The sequence below is a fragment of the Anomaloglossus baeobatrachus genome, chromosome 3, assembly GCF_048569485.1.
Source record: "Anomaloglossus baeobatrachus isolate aAnoBae1 chromosome 3, aAnoBae1.hap1, whole genome shotgun sequence".
Classification (NCBI taxonomy): Eukaryota; Metazoa; Chordata; class Amphibia; order Anura; family Aromobatidae; genus Anomaloglossus; species Anomaloglossus baeobatrachus.
The window spans coordinates 573,994,076-574,012,549 of record NC_134355.1 but is presented as its reverse complement, the minus strand read 5'-3'; the positions used below and the strand labels follow the sequence as shown (position 1 = coordinate 574,012,549).

Below are 18,474 nucleotides of genomic sequence, written 5' to 3'. Positions count from 1 at the left end.
CTAAGGGTAACCAAAGCAGCTACTGGCTGCTAGCCCCCGCTGCTTGGTGTTACTTTCACTGGCAATAGAAATGCAGGCAAGCATTTTTTTTTTTTTTATAAAGGTTTTTCCCTGAAAACGTTTTTAAGAAAATGACGTGGGCTTCGCCATATTTTTGTATGCTAGCCAGGTACAGCAGGCAGCTACGGGCTGCCCCCAACCCCCAGCTGCCTAGTTGTACCCGTCTGGGAACCAAAAATATAGAGAAGCCCTTTTTTTTTTTTTTTTATTTCATGAATTTCATGAAATAATTAAAAAAAAAAATGACATGGGCTTCGCCGAATTTTTGAGTCCAGCCAGGTACAACTAGGCAGCTGGGGATTGGAATCCGCAGTGAAGGGTGCCCAAACTTTCTGGGCCCCCCGCTGCGAATTGCAGTCCACAGCCGCCCCAGAAAATGGCGCTTTTATAGAAGCGCCATCTTCTGGCGCTGTATCCAACTCTTCCAGTGGCCCTGGTGGCAGGTGGCACGCTGGGTAATAAGGGGTTAATACCAGCTATGTTTTACCCGCTGGTATAAAGCCCGAGATTCTAAATGTCAGGCCAAGGTTGACCTGGCCATTAAGAATCTCCAATAAAGGGTTAAAAAAAAAAAGACCACACAGAGAAAAATACTTTATTAGAAATAAATACACAGACACAGTAGGGACTCCATGTTTATTACTCCCTCTCACCCCTCCACGATGGAGAGATTTCTGTACTGACCATGCCAGGAGAGAGCGAGGGAAAAGAGAGCGAGCGAGGGGGGGGGGGGGAAAGAAAGCGAGCGGGGGGGGGGAAGAGAGCGAGCGAGGGGGGAGGAAAAGAGAGCGAGGGGGGAGGAAAAGAGAGCGAGGGGGGAGGAAAAGAGAGCGAGGGGGGAGGAAAAGAGAGCGAGGGGGGAGGAAAAGAGAGCGAGGGGGGAGGAAAAGAGAGCGAGGGGGGAGGAAAAGAGAGCGAGGGGGGAGGAAAAGAGAGCGAGGGGGGAGGAAAAGAGAGCGAGGGGGGAGGAAAAGAGAGCGAGGGGGGAGGAAAAGAGAGCGCGGGGGGAGGAAAAGAGAGCGCGGGGGGAGGAAAAGAGAGCGCGGGGGGAGGAAAAGAAGAGAGCGCGGGAGGAAAAGAAGAGAGCGCGGGAGGAAAAGAAGAGAGCGCGGGAGGAAAAGAAGAGAGCGCGGGAGGAAAAGAAGAGAGCGCGGGAGGAAAAGAAGAGAGCGCGGGAGGAAAAGAAGAGAGCGTGGGAGGAAAAGAAGAGAGCGCGGGAGGAAAAGAAGAGAGCGCGGGAGGAAAAAAAGAGAGCGCAGGGGGGAGGAAAAGAGAGCGAGGGGGGAGGAAAAGAGCGCAGGGGGAAGAGAGCGAGGGAAAAGAGAGGGGAGGGGAGAGAGGGATAAGAGGGGAGAGAGGGATAAGAGGGGGGCAGAGAAGAGGGGGAAGAGGGGAGGGGGAGAAGAGTGGGGGGAGAGAAGAGAGTGGGGAAAGAACAGGGGGGGGGGGGGCAGAGGTGCTCTTGTCACCAACTGTCTCCACTCTGTGACTTGTGGTGCAGGTGACAGAGTGCAGACAGTTGGTCCCATGCAGCAGGACAGATGGCAGAGCACAGCGGTGACATGCCTGTCAGTGTCTTGCTGCTGGGAGGAGCAGATGATCACACTGCCCGACACCGCCCGCTCTCCTGACATCGCAGCAGAGCGGGCGGGTGGACAGTGTGATCACATACTTACGTGCAGGGGGGGATTCAGCTAAAGACCCCCCCTGTACTGCACCCTGGCGCCCCGTGTCTCAGCCTCTCTGCAGGACGCGGCTCCACAGTGACGTCCTCTGGCTCCTCCCCTCGATGCTGGGCTGTGACGTGCGGTAGTCACCGCCCACAGCCCTGTCACTCAATCTGAGTGGCGCCGGCATCCTGTGACGTACCCGTCTTGTTTGAGAGCCCGGAAATGCCGGGACGTCAGAGGATGCCGGCGGCCACAGCTCCAGGGGGTCATGTGACTGGCACTGAGCGTGCAGGATAGCGCCGCTCAGTGCCAGAACTGGAAACAGAAGCCAATGGAGAAGACGCCTAGAAAGGTAAGTATAGCTCATACAGAAAATAAAAAAAATGGGTGAACCACCCCTTTAAAGATCCTATCCTAATATGTAGTAAGTGTAATAACATTAGCAAATATCTCCAACTACAAATGTAGTATAGCTCTCCTGATACAGCCATGTCTGTTACCTCATGTGCAGGGCATTGCAGCTTAGGCATCCATGGTTGTGACCACTCATATAGTGACAGTTAATTGCATGTGGGCTTAACCATGTATACCTAAGCTGTAATGCCCTGCACATGAGGTAAGAGACATGGATTTATCAGGAGAATTCTACTACATGTCTAACAGGAGGTATTTGCTAATATTATGATTACTACACCTACTCCTGATTGGAATAGGATCTTGGAGATGGGAATACCGCTTTAATTCAAATGCTGAATTGATTAAACTGGGTTTGTCTTTTAGTGCACATGTCCTTTAAAGGGAACGAATCACCAGGATTTTCCTAGATGACGTAAAGCCAGTGCTATACTGGCACTATAAGGCTGATTCTATACATACCTGTAGTGGTCAGCTCCGATGTTTAGGTTTTGAAATCCAAGAAAGTAAAGTGTATAAAATCAGCTGCTTCTTGAGTGACAGCAGCTGAGGATCAGATAATATCTGGGGGGTATTCATAGTTATCCCCTCTCCCTGTTAGAATTAGCATAAGTATGATACAATCGACCTAGCAGGACCTGTGTGAGGTCATACCCATGTGACCTGGTATCCAGCTTTGTTGGCTGAGGCCCCACCCCTTCTGGTCACATGGGTATAACCTCACACAGGTCCTGCTAGGTCGATAGAATCAGCATAAGTATGATACAAACAGGGGGAGGGGATAACTATAAATATACCCCCAGATATTATCTGATCCTCAGCTGCTGTCACTCAAGAAGCAGCTAATTTTATAAACTTTCTTGGATTTCAAAACCTATACATCTGAGCTGACCACTAAATGTATGTAGAGAATCACCCTGATAGTGGCAGTATAGCACTGGCTATAGGTTATATAGGAAAATCCTGGTGATTGGTGCGCTTTAAGACGCACATACTGGGGCTTTCCGCTTTTACAGCTCACAATATGTAGTGGTGTATCTTGTGCTCACAGTAAAATAAATCCTGGAGAGCAACATTCGGGTCACACTCACAGATGAAGAGAAAGCTTGTGTGAACAGGTGCAAATTATGACATTACATTACACAGTCCAGTTCAGTGTATTCTGAATGTATTTTTTTTTTTTTTCACCTGGTAGACCGTTAACACTTTTTTTTTTTTTTTTTTTTTTTTTTTATAGTCTGTGGGTGTGTGGTTTTTTTTGTTGTTTGTTTGTTTTTTTTGTATGGTTACTTTTATATGTAATGTAAGGCTTCCAACATGAGCATGGATCTAGATGGCTTACTTGCCGTATACTTACTTTTCAAAGCCGGCAGGGGTCTGTGTTGACTGTCTAGTAGTCCATGGCATGCCCTTGGCCGGATTCTCCCCTTCCCGATTCCTTTGACAGATCCATCACCATGTACACACCTAAGGAGAGACCTGTCAGATAACTGGAGCCAGGGAGACGTCCGTCATTAGTCTTCTTATCCTACATCAGCTCCTAAACGTGTATGTGTATATACGATACGCAGAAATATTTGGGCAGTGACTGAATCTTTGTGATTTCAGCTCTCCAGGCCGCTAATTTTTATTTAAAATGAAACAACTGTGATGCAATTGAAGTGTACAAAATTTTCCTGTGAAATGTTAATGAATGGCAACCATTCTTCTACAGCGCCTCCTCATTTCAGGGGCTCAAGGGATTGGAGAAAATTTATTTTAACAAAAATTAAAATAATAATTTTTCACACTTCGTAGAGGATCGTTTGCAGGCAATGACTGCCTGAAGTGTGGAAGCCATGGACATCACCATTTGATGGGTTTCCTCCTTTGTGATGCTTTACTGCCTTTACTGCGCTGGCATCAGCTGTTGCTTGTTCTTGGATCTTCCTGCCTTTAGTTTTGTCTTTAGCATGTGAAATGCAGCTCAATGGGGTTAAGATCTGGTGATTGACTCAGCCATTTCAGAATATTCCACTTTTGTACCTTAAACACCTTGGTTGGTTTCGCAGTATGTTTTGGGTCATTGTCCATATGTTCTGTGCAGTGATAGATACTAAAACACTAACTTCATAGAGAGTGTTCTCCACTTGGGTGGATGTTGTGAAGGTTTTTTTTTTCCACCATGGAAAGGATTCTGCAATAATCCTCCATGTCCAGGCCTTATTAAGTTCCCAAGCCCAACAGTGCACTTTTTGGTTTTTTTTTCCCAGAATATACCAAATTGTTGATTTGGCCACTCCTAATATTTGTTTTCTCTTTGATGTTGTTTTTTTTTTATTCAGCCTAATGTTCTGTTTCTCTTCAATTGAGACATCCTTTAACCACATGTTGTGGGTTCACAACAGCTTGCAAATGCCACACCTGGATTCAGTTCCAGACCTTTTTACCTGCTTAATAATTACCATAGGAATAGCCTATGCAGTCCATTAAAGAGCTTTTAACTTAATTGTCCAGTTACTTTTGGTCCCATGAAAAAGAGGCAGCTACATATTAAATCTGTATTTCCAAAACCCTTACTCAAATTAGGATGTGAATACCCACAAATTTAGGCCAACATTACACTTGCACAAATGCAATGTAAAAAAAATCTCGCATTGCACTTGGCCTAATCTTAATCAATCAGGCAGCTCAGATCTGCAAGTTTTTCTTCAGCCGTAGTCGGACTGAAGAAACATATTGCTGTTTGCTACAATTGTCTGCGAGTCTCGGCTCACATACAAATCTATGGATGCGAGTGAAACATCAGACTGCACTCAGTGACATGAGATGGAGAGATCACACTCTCCCTCTCCTCCGCAACTGGTATCCGATCGCAAGATAGGAGCACACTACATGACACTCAACTCACACTCGCAGCATAGCCTGAGCTGAGGGTCATTAGCAGATCGCATCTGATGCCATACGCTAGCGTGACGCCGGCTTAAAGCTGAGACTCCGCACTTTAAGCCCATATTGATTACCGTATTTTTCGTTTTATAAGACTCATCGGATTATAAGACGAACCTCAAATTAAGAGGGAAATAAAGGTAAAAAAAAATCATGGGGTCTGTTTTATAATCCGTGGTGTCTTACCACTATGCTGGGGCTGCAGTCGCTCTGCTGTGTGCTGGCCCCTGCTGTGTGCTGGCCCCTGCTGTGTGCTGGCCCCTGCTGCGTGCTGGCCCTGCTGCGTGCGGTGGGCGGTGAGGCACGTGCTATTCTAAAGATGTCAGCAGTGAGGGGTTCAAAGAAATTGTGCCCAGAGGCGGCGCATGCACAGATGAGATCTTGAGCCGAGAGCTCCATCTGCGCACGCTCCGACTCCGGGTGCCATTATTTGAAGTCCGCAATGCTGACATCGTCAGAATCGCCCGTACCTCACTGCCTGCTGCAGAGAGCAGTGCTACTGGCCGCCACACAGGGCTGCGTCCCTACAGAGCAGCCGCCGTACAGAGCATCGCTGCCCGTTGTACAGAGCAACACAGCATTGCCCCTGCCTCATGTGACCCCTCTCCACCACCCCCAGTAAGTTACATTCAGATTTTAAGACTCGCCCCTTATTTTTCTCAATTTTTGGGAGGAAAAGTGCATTTTATAATCCGAAAAATATGGTATATAACTGAATTTTGAATGTATTTTGATAAACTGCTAAAATTCCAAATATTTCTGGCCCTAACTGTATCACCCTTGAACCCTTGTATATTTAGCAGTGCACTGTATTGGATGACTATGGCAGTGCTGATAACTATCCAGACTTCCATAGAGGCCTGGTTCTGAATGCCTTCTGAGCTCCGTCCTATCTCGCAGGTGGTCGCTTGGCATCTGCGCAGGTTCTGGGTGCCAGGTGGGTGCCAACAAGCCCTTCTGTTGTGGCCCTTGTTGCAGGATACGGTGCTAGGCACAGGAAACTGAAGCTCGTTCCCTAGAGGGATATAATCCAGACGAGCGCTGCAGATATGTAATAACCAGTATGTGCATGTTTCTTGTAACGTCAGCAGAACATGCATTTCTCCTGCGTGTTGAAACTCCTAAGTATATAGAGCATGTGGATGAGATCTGCTCACCGTCAGCCCTGCATGTTCCCTGTCGGTGCCCGCACGTTGCGATTTCACTTTACCCCTTTATTTGAAGCCTATGGGCTCTGACTGATGTCGGGATTCACCTGCAGCAGATACTGAGCGCGTATCATTATGTAACTGAAGTTTCCTGAATGTTGCAATATCTGTTAATTTCTCAGGCAGGAAGAGGGTAATGGCGTTTGGCAACGTACTTGATACCGAGGGGACATTTTATGGTTTCGTCTGCACCTACAGCTTAGCAGACTGGTAGTGAAGTTATTTCACCTGACTGACAGCCGTACAGGAGCTGATGTTATCTGGGGAGATTGTGAAAAGCTGCGAATTCTTCACATTCCGGTTTGCCTTGCCAGCGTCTCCTGTGTGCAGTGCCCAGATTAGTGTGGCGCTGACGTGACTGTTATTGTTTGTCTGCTCCGTGAGGCGTTAATTTTCCCGTCAAAACAATACACGCCATATCTGAATCTGATCCAGCACAGCATTGTGGTGCCTTATATGAAAACCACAACAACATGTGAACAAGGCCAAAGAATCTGCACCCTATAAGATAAGGCTGGGGGTGCACGGGAGCTCTGCCCACCGAACCACGGGCAAGCCGAAGTATGCAAGTGAATGGGGCCTCATTACAGGGACAGGCCACTCACAAAGACCTGGAGCCACTTGGGGTTTTGTGACTTGTTGCTGGTCACAATGAGACCCTATCACTTGCATTTCACGGAGATGTAGCCGCAGTAGACAACGATCCTGCGCCATTCATACAGTCTGTGTCATGGCCTTAGTGACCATGCTGCCCCCGCCTAAATGAAATCCATCAGTGCCAGTCATGTCCAGCACTGCACTGTGGGTTTGGCTTTGTGGCAGCCATGATGGGGCTATGTTTGGGTATGTTCACACTATATTGTTTCCTTGTTTGTTTCATTTTTTTTGAAATGGCGATTGCAGATTCTGTGCATCGTGTGCCCCCATTTCCCCTCAGAGGGCATGAGTCTTGGACCCCCGGCTGTGTGCTAGACAGCAATGCTTTATGCGTATGTCACTATGAACAGACTTCACATTTCTCAGTCGTGTCACCAATCCTTATTTCTTCAACATCACAAATGATGGTAAATTAATCTTTATTGTTGATCAATCATCTTTGTTAGGCCGGTGTCACACCTGAGATTCCCTCTCGTGTATCTCGCGGTGCATCACCCGTCACGGACTCCCACTCTGCTCACAGGAATGGGTCGGCTGCATAGAGATGCATACAACTGACCCGCTCCGGTGAGGAGAGTGTGAGTCTGTGACGGGTGATGCACCGCGAAACCTGCGCGAGAAACACACGAGGGAATCGCAAGTGTGACACCGGCCTTAAAACCCAAGAATTAAGGGCACATGGAGATGTGTGAGCATGGACCCCAAAGCACAGCTGGTGTCCTGACTAGAGATGAGCAAACTTGATGTTCAGTTTTCGAGCCAAACACAGACTTTAAATAAAAAAACAAACAAACAAACAGCAAGAATTCGGGTTTTGGTGCTTTTTCCGTATGCTGACCACTCGTATGAGAATTCCTGTGCTCGGGTACGCTTGGTGCTCAGCCCAGTGTGAGCCATTAGTATAGGGGGTAACTGCATGATCAGATGTAGTGTGCACACCAAAAAACAAGCTAAAATGAAAAATACCATCCACCCGCCCCTGGAAGTGTTCTGCTTATGGTTGGCTGTATGTGGGCGAAGACTCGAACTGCGATTGGTGTTCGGGCCAAGTCCAAACCAGTAGAGGTATGGTCTGGCTGCAGCCGCGGAACCGAACTTTCACGGGTTCGCTCTTCTCTTGTCCTGATCTAAACATGACAGCCTTCTATATACCTGTAAAGCGGGCTTTACACGAGTCGAGCTATTGAGCGATGCATCGTCGGGGTCACGGTTTTCGTGACGCACATCCGGCATCGTTCACGCCGTCGTCTCGTGTAACACCTCCGAGCGACGCAGGATAGCTCACAAATCGTGAGTCGTGTACTCGTCGCTCGGTTTTAAAATATTGTTTATCTTACATGGTGCCGGTTGTTCATCGTACCCGGGGTAGCACACATTGCTCCGTGTGACACCCCGGGAACGATGAACACAGCTTACCTGCGTCCCGCCGGCAATGCGGAAGCAAGGAGGTGGGCGGGATGTTTACGTCCCGCTCATCTCCGCCCCTCCGCTTCTATTGGGCGGCCGCTGTGTGACGTGGATGTTCGCCGTCCACAGCGAGGTCGCACCGCAGGTAAGTATGTGTGACGGGGGTTTAACAATTTGCCTGTGACACAAAACCGACAGGGGCGGGTACAATCGCACATGCGATCGCACGATAGGTCGCATTGTGTAAAGCCTGCATTAGAATGTCAGATTCTGGTCAGGAGACCCCTGGACTGCCTCTACGTGGGTTCAGTTTCCTCAACATCTGCATGAGCCCTTATTACGATCTTTCCAGAAATGAGCACTAATTGGCGAGTGGACATAGCCCCCCGTATGGTCAGTCCATACTGTGGCTTGAGCTGTAAATGGGTGGATATACCATTGGGGTAACCGGTGTAGATTAAGGTGGGCCTATTCCACTTCCCGGTACATTATGATGAGATATTGGACTGAGAAGGGCCCATACGTTGTTCTTGCGCAGGGCCCTCTTCTGTCTGTGCCCCCCCCTGCTGTAAAGTACCCCTGCTCATTCCCAGCCGCTCTGATTACTTCATTTTCACATCCTAATGTAGATCCAGACTGAATCAGACCCACAGACAAGTTGCTCTTCTGATTTTTCTGGGGCGACTTGTCATAATTTCCATACAGGTAAGATCACATCACAGAAGGGCACGTGTCACTAATCCAGTGGCCGGTCAGTGTATGTGTGCATAGGCCTTTAAATACATCCCATTCATACAAATGGATAGTGTATCGGTATTTTGTCTTTTTGCAAAACTAATACTAATAACTAATCAGTCAATATTATAACAATGCGTATAACGGACTGGACGTAGCCATGACGATAGGAATAAACACATCCATTCTATACAGCGAACAGGAAACACTGGTGCTTTGGAATCCGTTCTTTTGCTTGTCACAGAGACTCTGCACAAGGCTGTGTTCACACTTTGCATTTTTCATCGTTTTTTTTTTTTTCTATTCGATTTATGAAAATTAAAAGCTGCTTTTGCAGCACAAGGAAAAACTGCAATTCCAGAAATCTCATGCACACCATTGCTTTTATTTTTTCTGACTGAAATATAAAACTGCCGTGTTTCTTTAAAGCCGCAGCGTGTCAATTTGTTCAGCGTTTTTTTACTATTGGAACCAGTGAGAGAGCGCAGAAAACACAACCCCTGCCTCTGATGCTTTTGTGATGAATAAAGCGAACGTTCATAGACAAATGACACACCAAAAACACGGCCAAAAACACATGACAATCCCAGCAAAACCTTCTTTTTGGAAGCCGCTTTTTTTTACTGCCAATAGAGCAGGTTTTGCTGCAGAAAGAGCGCAATGTGTGAACATAGCCTAAGTGGTTTCTAAGGTGTCGCTTGTTAGGATATCGCAGGGAATACCCTTTTTAGTTCTCCTATTTTTGTAATTAACCAGTTGACTTATATCTTTGTTAATAATTTTAAGCGTTTTCCGATCATATTTTGTGGCTGATGAAATATAATTTTAGAGAATGGCTTTAAGCGCCATTGTCATGAGATAATATGCGGTTTCTTTGTGCTGCTGATAGTTCTGCGCGAAGGATCCAGGACACACCCAGAGCAGAAGCAATGGGGTTTCCCATCAACACGTTTAGAAGTTATGAAACTTCTTCTTCAGGACCACGTTACCTGTTGTTCTGGTTGTATCCTGAGGAAGAGGTTTGATAAGATCGAAACGCGTCCATAATAAACAGCATTGCTCCAGCTCCCGTCTGTCTCGTGGGAAGGATCCAGGACAATCAGCAGCACAAAAAGAAAATGAACATTATTCCACTAAAGCCATCGTCTGGTTTTATGACCTGTGGATCTGCAGCTGCTGATTTTACTTGAGCCCTAAAATGATTGTAGATAACACAATAGGCTGAACTAGATGGACATAATGTCTTCCTTCCGCCTTACAAACTATGTATGTTACAACCCCACTTGGTGAAGAAGCAGTCCCTAATAATACACCTATTGTCATCAGTTAAGACCTTATTGCCCTTTTTGCTCCCCAGCTCCTGTCAACTGTCATGAAATATTGACAATTTCACTTATGTTAATTGAAAAATGGACAGAGAAAAGGTGGTCCAAGCACCACTCCAGCGGTTTTTAATTTTATTTTTCCATATAAAGTGCCTGCCCACGTCTTGTACTAACTCTTCCGGTATCTTCACCTTCTACCGTCGCCACTCCAGTCCCGTAGCGCCATCTTGTGACCGCAACTTCTGACTGGCCCAAGTAAGTAGTTATGTCTCAAGCTGGCAATGCAAGTTTATGAGAGCCAGAACGAGTCTCTCGTAGAGTTGTATTGAAGAGTGACCTCTGGCGCACTCCATGAATCCCTGGAGCTGGCAGCAGGGCACAACCTGCTGGTTGTGATGGGAGCGGCAGTGATAACGGATGAAGAGGGTGAGTATAAGGCCGGGGCAGGAGACTTAGATTAATAACGCCACTCCAGTACTAAAATGAAAAACAGAAAAAAACCCTTTTGGATTGGTGCTTTACAGTCACCTGGTCAGTGCTGTGAGTAGCCTGTGCAGTGGCCTTCTCTGGTCAGTGCTGTGAGTAGCCTGTGCAGTGGCCTTCTCTGGTCAGTGCTGTGAGTAGCCTCTGCAGTGGCCTTCTCTGGTCAGTGCTGTGAGTAGCCTGTGCAGTGGTCTTCTCTGGTCAGTGCTGTGAGTAGCCTGTGCAGTGGTCTTCTCTGGTCAGTGCTGTGAGTAGCCTGTGCAGTGGCCTTCTCTGGTCACTGCTGTGAGTAGCCTGTGCAGTGGCCTTCTCTGGTCAGTGCTGTGAGTAGCCTGTGCAGTGGCCTTCTCTGGTCAGTGCTGTGAGTAGCCTGTGCAGTGGCCTTCTCTGGTCAGTGCTGTGAGTAGCCTGTGCAGTGGCCTTCTCTGGTCAGTGCTGTGAGTAGCCTGTGCAGTGGCCTTCTCTGGTCAGTGCTGTGAGTAGCCTGTGCAGTGGCCTTCTCTGGTCAGTGCTGTGAGTAGCCTGTGCAGTGGCCTTCTCTGGTCAGTGCTGTGAGGAGCCCGTGCAGTGGCCTTCTCTGGTCAGTGCTGTGAGTAGCCTGTGCAGTGGCCTTCTCTGGTCAGTGCTGTGAGGAGCCCGTGCAGTGGCCTTCTCTGGTCAGTGCTGTGAGGAGCCTGTGCAGTGGCCTTCTCTGGTCAGTGCTGTGAGTAGCCTGTGCAGTGGCCTTCTCTGGTCAGTGCTGTGAGGAGCCTGTGCAGTGGCCTTCTCTGGTCAGTGCTGTGAGGAGCCTGTGCAGTGGCCTTCTCTGGTCAGTGCTGTGAGGAGCCCGTGCAGTGGCCTTCTCTGGTCAGTGCTGTGAGGAGCCTGTGCAGTGGCCTTCTCTGGTCAGTGCTGTGAGAAGCCTGTGCAGTGGCCTTCTCTGGTCAGTGCTGTGAGGAGCCCGTGCAGTGGCCTTCTCTGGTCAGTGCTGTGAGGAGCCTGTGCAGTGGCCGTCTCTGGTCAGTGCTGTGAGTAGCCTGTGCAGTGGCCTTCTCTGGTCAGTGCTGTGAGGAGCCCGTGCAGTGGCCTTCTCTGGTCAGTGCTGTGAGGAGCCTGTGCAGTGGCCTTCTCTGGTCAGTGCTGTGAGAAGCCTGTGCAGTGGCCTTCTCTGGTCAGTGCTGTGAGGAGCCCGTGCAGTGGCCTTCTCTGGTCAGTGCTGTGAGGAGCCTGTGCAGTGGCCGTCTCTGGTCAGTGCTGTGAGTAGCCTGTGCAGTGGCCTTCTCTGGTCAGTGCTGTGAGTAGCCTGTGCAGTGGCCTTCTCTGGTCAGTGCTGTGAGTAGCCTGTGCAGTGGCCTTCTCTGGTCAGTGCTGTGAGTAGCCTGTGCAGTGGCCTTCTCTGGTCAGTGCTGTGAGTAGCCTGTGCAGTGGCCTTCTCTGGTCAGTGCTGTGAGGAGCCCGTGCAGTGGCCTTCTCTGGTCAGTGCTGTGAGGAGCCTGTGCAGTGGCCGTCTCTGGTCAGTGCTGTGAGTAGCCTGTGCAGTGGCCTTCTCTGGTCAGTGCTGTGAGGAGCCTGTGCAGTGGCCTTCTCTGGTCAGTGCTGTGAGGAGCCTGTGCAGTGGCCGTCTCTGGTCAGTGCTGTGAGGAGCCCGTGCAGTGGCCTTCTCTGGTCAGTGCTGTGAGGAGCCTGTGCAGTGGCCGTCTCTGGTCAGTGCTGTGAGTAGCCTGTGCAGTGGCCTTCTCTGGTCAGTGCTGTGAGTAGCCTGTGCAGTGGCCTTCTCTGGTCAGTGCTGTGAGTAGCCTGTGCAGTGGCCTTCTCTGGTCAGTGCTGTGAGTAGCCTGTGCAGTGGCCTTCTCTGGTCAGTGCTGTGAGTAGCCTGTGCAGTGGCCTTCTCTGGTCAGTGCTGTGAGGAGCCCGTGCAGTGGCCTTCTCTGGTCAGCTTGTAGCTTTTCTCTGTTCTGTGTGGCCTCTCAATCGGGGCCATTATTCAGAGCAGACTTGTTGGCTGATGGGTTTCTCCATCAGAAATGACACGTCTGTCATATTAGAGTAGATCCCACGGAGGTCTTTACAGTGGTGGTCGCTTTGCCCCTTTTTATTTTCCCCCCTCCATTAGACATGCACAGGGCACAGTTATATGGGCACAGAGGTAGCAGGTGCCCGAAGGGAGCCATAATGCTCCTCTAATGCCAGTTTGTTACATAGATGGCTTAATGGGAAGGGGCAGGTGTATTCAGACCTGTGTATATAGTGATGGGCTGATGGGAAGGGGCAGGTGTCTGCAGACCTGTGTATATGGTGCGGGGCTGATGGGAAGGGGCAGGTTTCTGCAGACCTGTGTGTGTATGGTGTTGGGTTGATGGGAAGGGGCAGGTGTCTGGAGACCTGTGTATATGGAGCGGGGCTGATAGGAAGGGGCAGGTGTCTGCAGACCTGTGTATATGGTGCAGGGCTGATGGGAAGGGGCAGGTGTCTGCAGACCTGTGTATATGGTGTGGGGCTGATGGGAAGGGGCAGGTGTCTGCAGACCTGTGTATATGGTGTGGGGCTGATGGGAAGGGGCAGGTGTCTGCAGACCTGTGTATATGGTGTGGGGCTGATGGGAAGGGGCAGGTGTCTGCAGACCTGTGTATATGGTGCGGGGCTGATGGGAAGGGGCAGGTGTCTGCAGACCTGTGTATATGGTGCAGGGCTGATGGGAAGGGGCAGGTGTCTGGAGACCTGTGTATATGATGCGGGGCTGATGGGAAGGGGCAGGTGTCTGGAGACCTGTGTATATGGTGCAGGGCTGATGGGAAGGGGCAGGTGTCTGGAGACCTGTGTATATGATGCGGGGCTGATGGGAAGGGGCAGGTGTCTGCAGATCTGTATATATGGTGCGGGGCTGATGGGAAGGGGCAGGTGTCTGGAGACCTGTGTATATGGTGCGGGGCTGATGGGAAGGGGCAGGTGTCTGCAGATCTGTATATATGGTGCGGGGCTGATGGGAAGGGGCAGGTGTCTGCAGATCTGTATATATGGTGCGGGGCTGATGGGAAGGGGCAGGTGTCTGCAGATCTGTGTATATGGTGCGGGGCTGATGGGAAGGGGCAGGTGTCTGGAGACCTGTGTATATGATGCGGGGCTGATGGGAAGGGGCAGGTGTCTGCAGATCTGTATATATGGTGCGGGGCTGATGGGAAGGATTGTTGCTGTTGTACAATTTTCACTTCTCTGTTCCAGCAGCTGAAAAGACAACGTAGCGTTTTTAATAGCCTCTCCCTCCAGTGACCTTTGTCAGCGCTGTCAACTGCTCCGCCTGCTGCGTTTAGCACGCGGTCACTGACCTAGTGACAGCGCTGTCTGCCTGTCATACTTAATATGGCATTGGGGTAGTAAAAGCTCAATGATGATCCTTTATTGACAAAGGATGAGGAGCGATAGGTTCTCCCCATTCAGTATGGAGATGCTCATACTGCAAGTGATAGATTCTTCCTGTTCAATGCTCAGACATTATATGGATTATATATGTGGCGCCCTGGACTAGCCAGGTCGTCACAGAGAACACAGAAACACCCCCACCCCCATTAGACAGGGACACCAGCCAAACAAAAACCCTTGTTGCCTCCCTCCAGTGTCTGATGTCCACACCAGGTGGGGCGGAGCCAAGCGGTTGGCCCCACCCACCGAGGAGTTCATAGGCCTGGAGGCGGGAAAAGTGACAGAGTTTGGAGTTTGAAGGGAGAGGAGCAAGCACTTGGGTGTCTGGGTTTGTGGCCCAGGCACTGAGAGAAAGGTTGGAAGACGGTGGTGGCCGTCTGCAGGAATGGTGAAGCAACGCGGAACCATAGGACCGGGGTCGGGCGTTGGCCCGCCGGTACCGACCGGGGAGCGAAGTGAAGCCAGCACACACAGGCAGGGCCATCGGACCCCGACCAGGCTTGGAGCCGCCGACAATAGTCAAATACGAATGTGACAGGAACCCCAGGGGTTTCCTAACAACCAAAGACCCGATAGAAGGCAACCGCCCACACCGTGAGGGTATACAGCTACCGCCTAAGGCTAGAGACCCAAGGGCCAGCGCCTGCGGGCAAACGGGTTCCTCCGGTACCCATACACCGGGGAGCGGACTACAGTTGGGGATCCATAGTAGTCAAACGAGAACATCAAGGTGCAGGGAAAGACAGCCGCCATCACCTGTCCGGGGAGAGACACTGCAGCCGGCTGCGGGACCTGTCCATCCAGCCGTTTAGTTTACCGAGGACTTTGTGCATCTCTTACTGAGTGAGTACACCCGTGCCATCCGGCACCGCGCCGCGCTGTCCCTGCAACCCTGCACCTCACCGACCCTGCCTCCCCGGGACCACCGACCCCCTACCCACGGAGTGGGAAAACATCCCAGCTGCTCCCTACCATCGCTCCCGGGATCCTCGTTACCAGCAGCGGTGGTGCCCATCTCCACCACGACCCGTGGGTGGTGTCACGGACTAAATCCACCAAACCAACCACCCCTTTCACTCACGGGCGAGTAGCGCCGCTCGAGTCCCCGGATACGGCCCACCGCTCGAGCCACCGAGCAGCAGCAGCCGCCCCAGCGACGGACCCGAGCGTTAGCAAGCGCGCAGCAGCGGCGGCGTCCTCCCCGCCCGCGACATATACATACGTGTTTTTATCAATATCTGAGGATACAACTGAATAAATGTGACTTTATGTATCGTCACACTTCATGTATATTTGTATTAGTGTACAATAGAACCACTTGTAAAGAGAACTGGCCGTTTCGGCTGCGGTCAGGCGCCCAAGAACCATACTTGAGAATAATGCATAAAGGATCCAGGTAGGGTACAGTCACTTACTGCAATTTTTGGGCAAAAGATTTTTTGTTTTTGAGCTGATGGAAGAAATGGGACAGAGCAGTTTGTCCAGAGTGACATTAATGCTGTGGCCATTGCTACAGTCATTTGTGCAAGTGTATTGAGCGAGGCTGCGCCCATCTACTCTCATTCTGTCCAGGATTCTGCATATTGCATGCTTGTGGCCACGTTACCCCCATTTCTGGTTCTGACACCGGAGATTAGCGCACAGTGTCTGCGATATGAGGATTCACTAGTCTGCAATCACACCATCACTACGGACTTCTGGAATTAGGCCGGACAACCTCTTCAAGTATTTTCTATATATTTTTCCCATTTCTTTTGGATTGACTTTTTTTTTTTTTCCCCCAAATGACTCAAAACCAGAAATTTTTGTACAGAAAATAAGTGTTAAATCTCTTAAGATTGTCCCTATGGCTCCACTCTTGCTGTGTCCCTATGGGTGCATAGTCACCCTCCTCTGAAATTGATGGTAGTCCTGGGAGCCCTCCTTATACCCTCGGGCCACTAATGATCTGGATTTTATTGCATATTTGATTGACAGGCCATAAACCTATTGTAGGGAAAGCTCTTAAAGCTGGGTTTACACACTGCAACATCGCAAAGGACATCGCTGTAACGTCACCGGTTTTGTGACGTAACAGCGACCTCCCTAAGTCTCTGCTAAGTCGCTGGTGAGCTGTCAAACAGACAAACCTGGCCAACAACGCAACAGCGATCCGGACCTGCAGAGCGACCTAGCCGGTTGTTGGGGACGTTGATAAGCAGCTTTTTGAAAGGGAAGTTGCTAACAAAGTCGCTGCAAAGTCTTTCACACACTGAAACTTCATGCTGCACAGCGGGAAACAAAGGACCTAGGAATGGTCCTGAACGATTTGTAGCGATCAGCAACTTCACAGCAGGGGCCAGGTCACTGATGTGTTTCACACACTGCAACATGGCAAACGACATCACTATTGCGTCACAAAACCGGTGACGTTACAGCGATGTCGTTTGAGATGTTGCAGTGTGTAAACCCAGCTTAAGGCCCCGTCACACTAAGCAACATCGCTGCTAACGAACAACTTTTGTGACGTTGCTAGCGATGTTGCTGTGTGTGACATCCAGCAACAACCTGGCCCCTGCTGTGAGGTCGTTGGTTGTTGCTGAATGTCCTGGGCCATTTTTTAGTTGTTGCTGTCCCGCTGTGAAGCACAGATCGCTGTGTGTGACAGCGACAGAGCAACAACTAAGTGTGCAGGCAGCAGGAGCCGGCTTCTGCGGAGGCTGGTAACCACAGTTAACATCGGGTAACCAAGAAGCCCTGTCCTTGGTTACCCGATATTTACCTTTGTTTCCAGCCTCCGCCGCTCTCACTGTCAGTGCCGGCTCCTGCTCTGTGCACATGTAGCTGCAGGACACATCGGGTTAATTAACCCCATGTGTACTGTAGCTAGGAGAGCAGGGAGCCAGCGCTCAGTGTGCGCTGCTCCCTGCTCTGTGCACATGTAGCTGCTGCACACATCGGGTAATTAACCCCATGTGTACTGTAACTAGGAGAGCAGGGAGCCAGCGCTAAGCTGTGTGCGCTGCTCCCTGCTCTCTGCACATGTAGCTCCGTGCGCTGGTAACCAAGGTAAATATCGGGTTGGTTACCCGATATTTACCTTAGTTACCAAGCGCAGCATCTTCCACGCGGCGCTGGGGGCTGGTCACTGGTTGCTGGTGAGATCACCAGCAACTCGTGTAGCCACGCTCCAGCGATCCCTTCCAGGTCAGGTTGCTGGTGGGATCGCTGGAGCGTCGCAGTGTGACATCTCACCAGCAACCTCCTAGCAACTTACCAGCGGTCCCTATCGTTGTTGGGATCGCTGGTAAGTTGCTTAGTGTGACTGGACCTTTAGGTTCACAATAAGGGATCTGCATATATCTTGTGGACACGATATCTGGTTCTTGGTCGCACTCATGGGCACATTTTTGCATTTCTCAGGGTGTGTTGTGAACATGCACCGTGGCTTTAGGAGCAAATTGGAGATGGTTTATCTATATATAGCTAGACAGGCTAAATATATACAGCGTAGTCTGGATGCGACCATCTTGGATCCAGTCTCCTTTAGATACATGTGGCCATTGGTTATGTTTTGGGAGAGTCCGCAGGCTCCGAGGACAGGATATGGGGGTTTGGTGGCTTATAAAGTGGATTATTGGAATATAAAAGATTGTCCCCATCGCTTTGTAACCACAGCATATTTCCTATGACCTCCTCCTCCTGAAGATTGTGGGAAACGGGATGAGCCTAGGTTTTTGTAGGAGAATTCACGTCGTACTCCATCTCTGTGCAGCTCGGTCAGATAGAAGCTGAATTTATGGCTGGAACAGGGTCATGAGAAGACTGGATTTATCACAAGCAACCTCCGCTACTTTGTGCAATTTATTATACCGCTCTTTGGAGTCCAAAATGTATGATGGCAGTCTATTGAGATAAGGTTTATAAAAGACTGGGGGCAGGATGAATGGTCATAGTTTTTAAGATTGAAAGTAGCCTTTTCACTTTTTTTTTTTCACTTTTTTCTTTTGTACAGGTTTTTTTTTTTTTAGATTTTAATCTATTTGCAAGGCAAAACTCCTCTAGCAAAGTCTATGAGAATCTTTAAAATGCTGTGCACACGTTGCAGATTTTTTTTCCTTGCAGAAAAATACTGCACCAAAACATTTAATTGTCAATTGTTTCTGCATTTTTTTCAGCGTTTTTCCTATCAGAATGCAAAAAAAAAAAACC

The 18,474-nt window shown here is 49.6% G+C and overlaps 1 protein-coding gene across 3 annotated transcripts in view; it reads left to right on the top strand.

Moving 5' to 3' along the window:
- Positions 1-18,474, top strand: part of PIK3CB (phosphatidylinositol-4,5-bisphosphate 3-kinase catalytic subunit beta) — a 254,891-nt gene that overhangs the window by 23,796 nt on the left and 212,621 nt on the right. The window contains exon 1 of one of the 3 annotated variants that reach the window (XM_075340958.1): positions 1,969-2,082. The exons of the other annotated variants lie outside the window; for them this stretch is intronic. The gene's annotated coding sequence lies outside the window, so the exon portion shown is untranslated. Of the gene's footprint in view, positions 1-1,968; positions 2,083-18,474 lie in introns of those variants that run through there. 3 annotated transcript variants of the gene reach the window in all.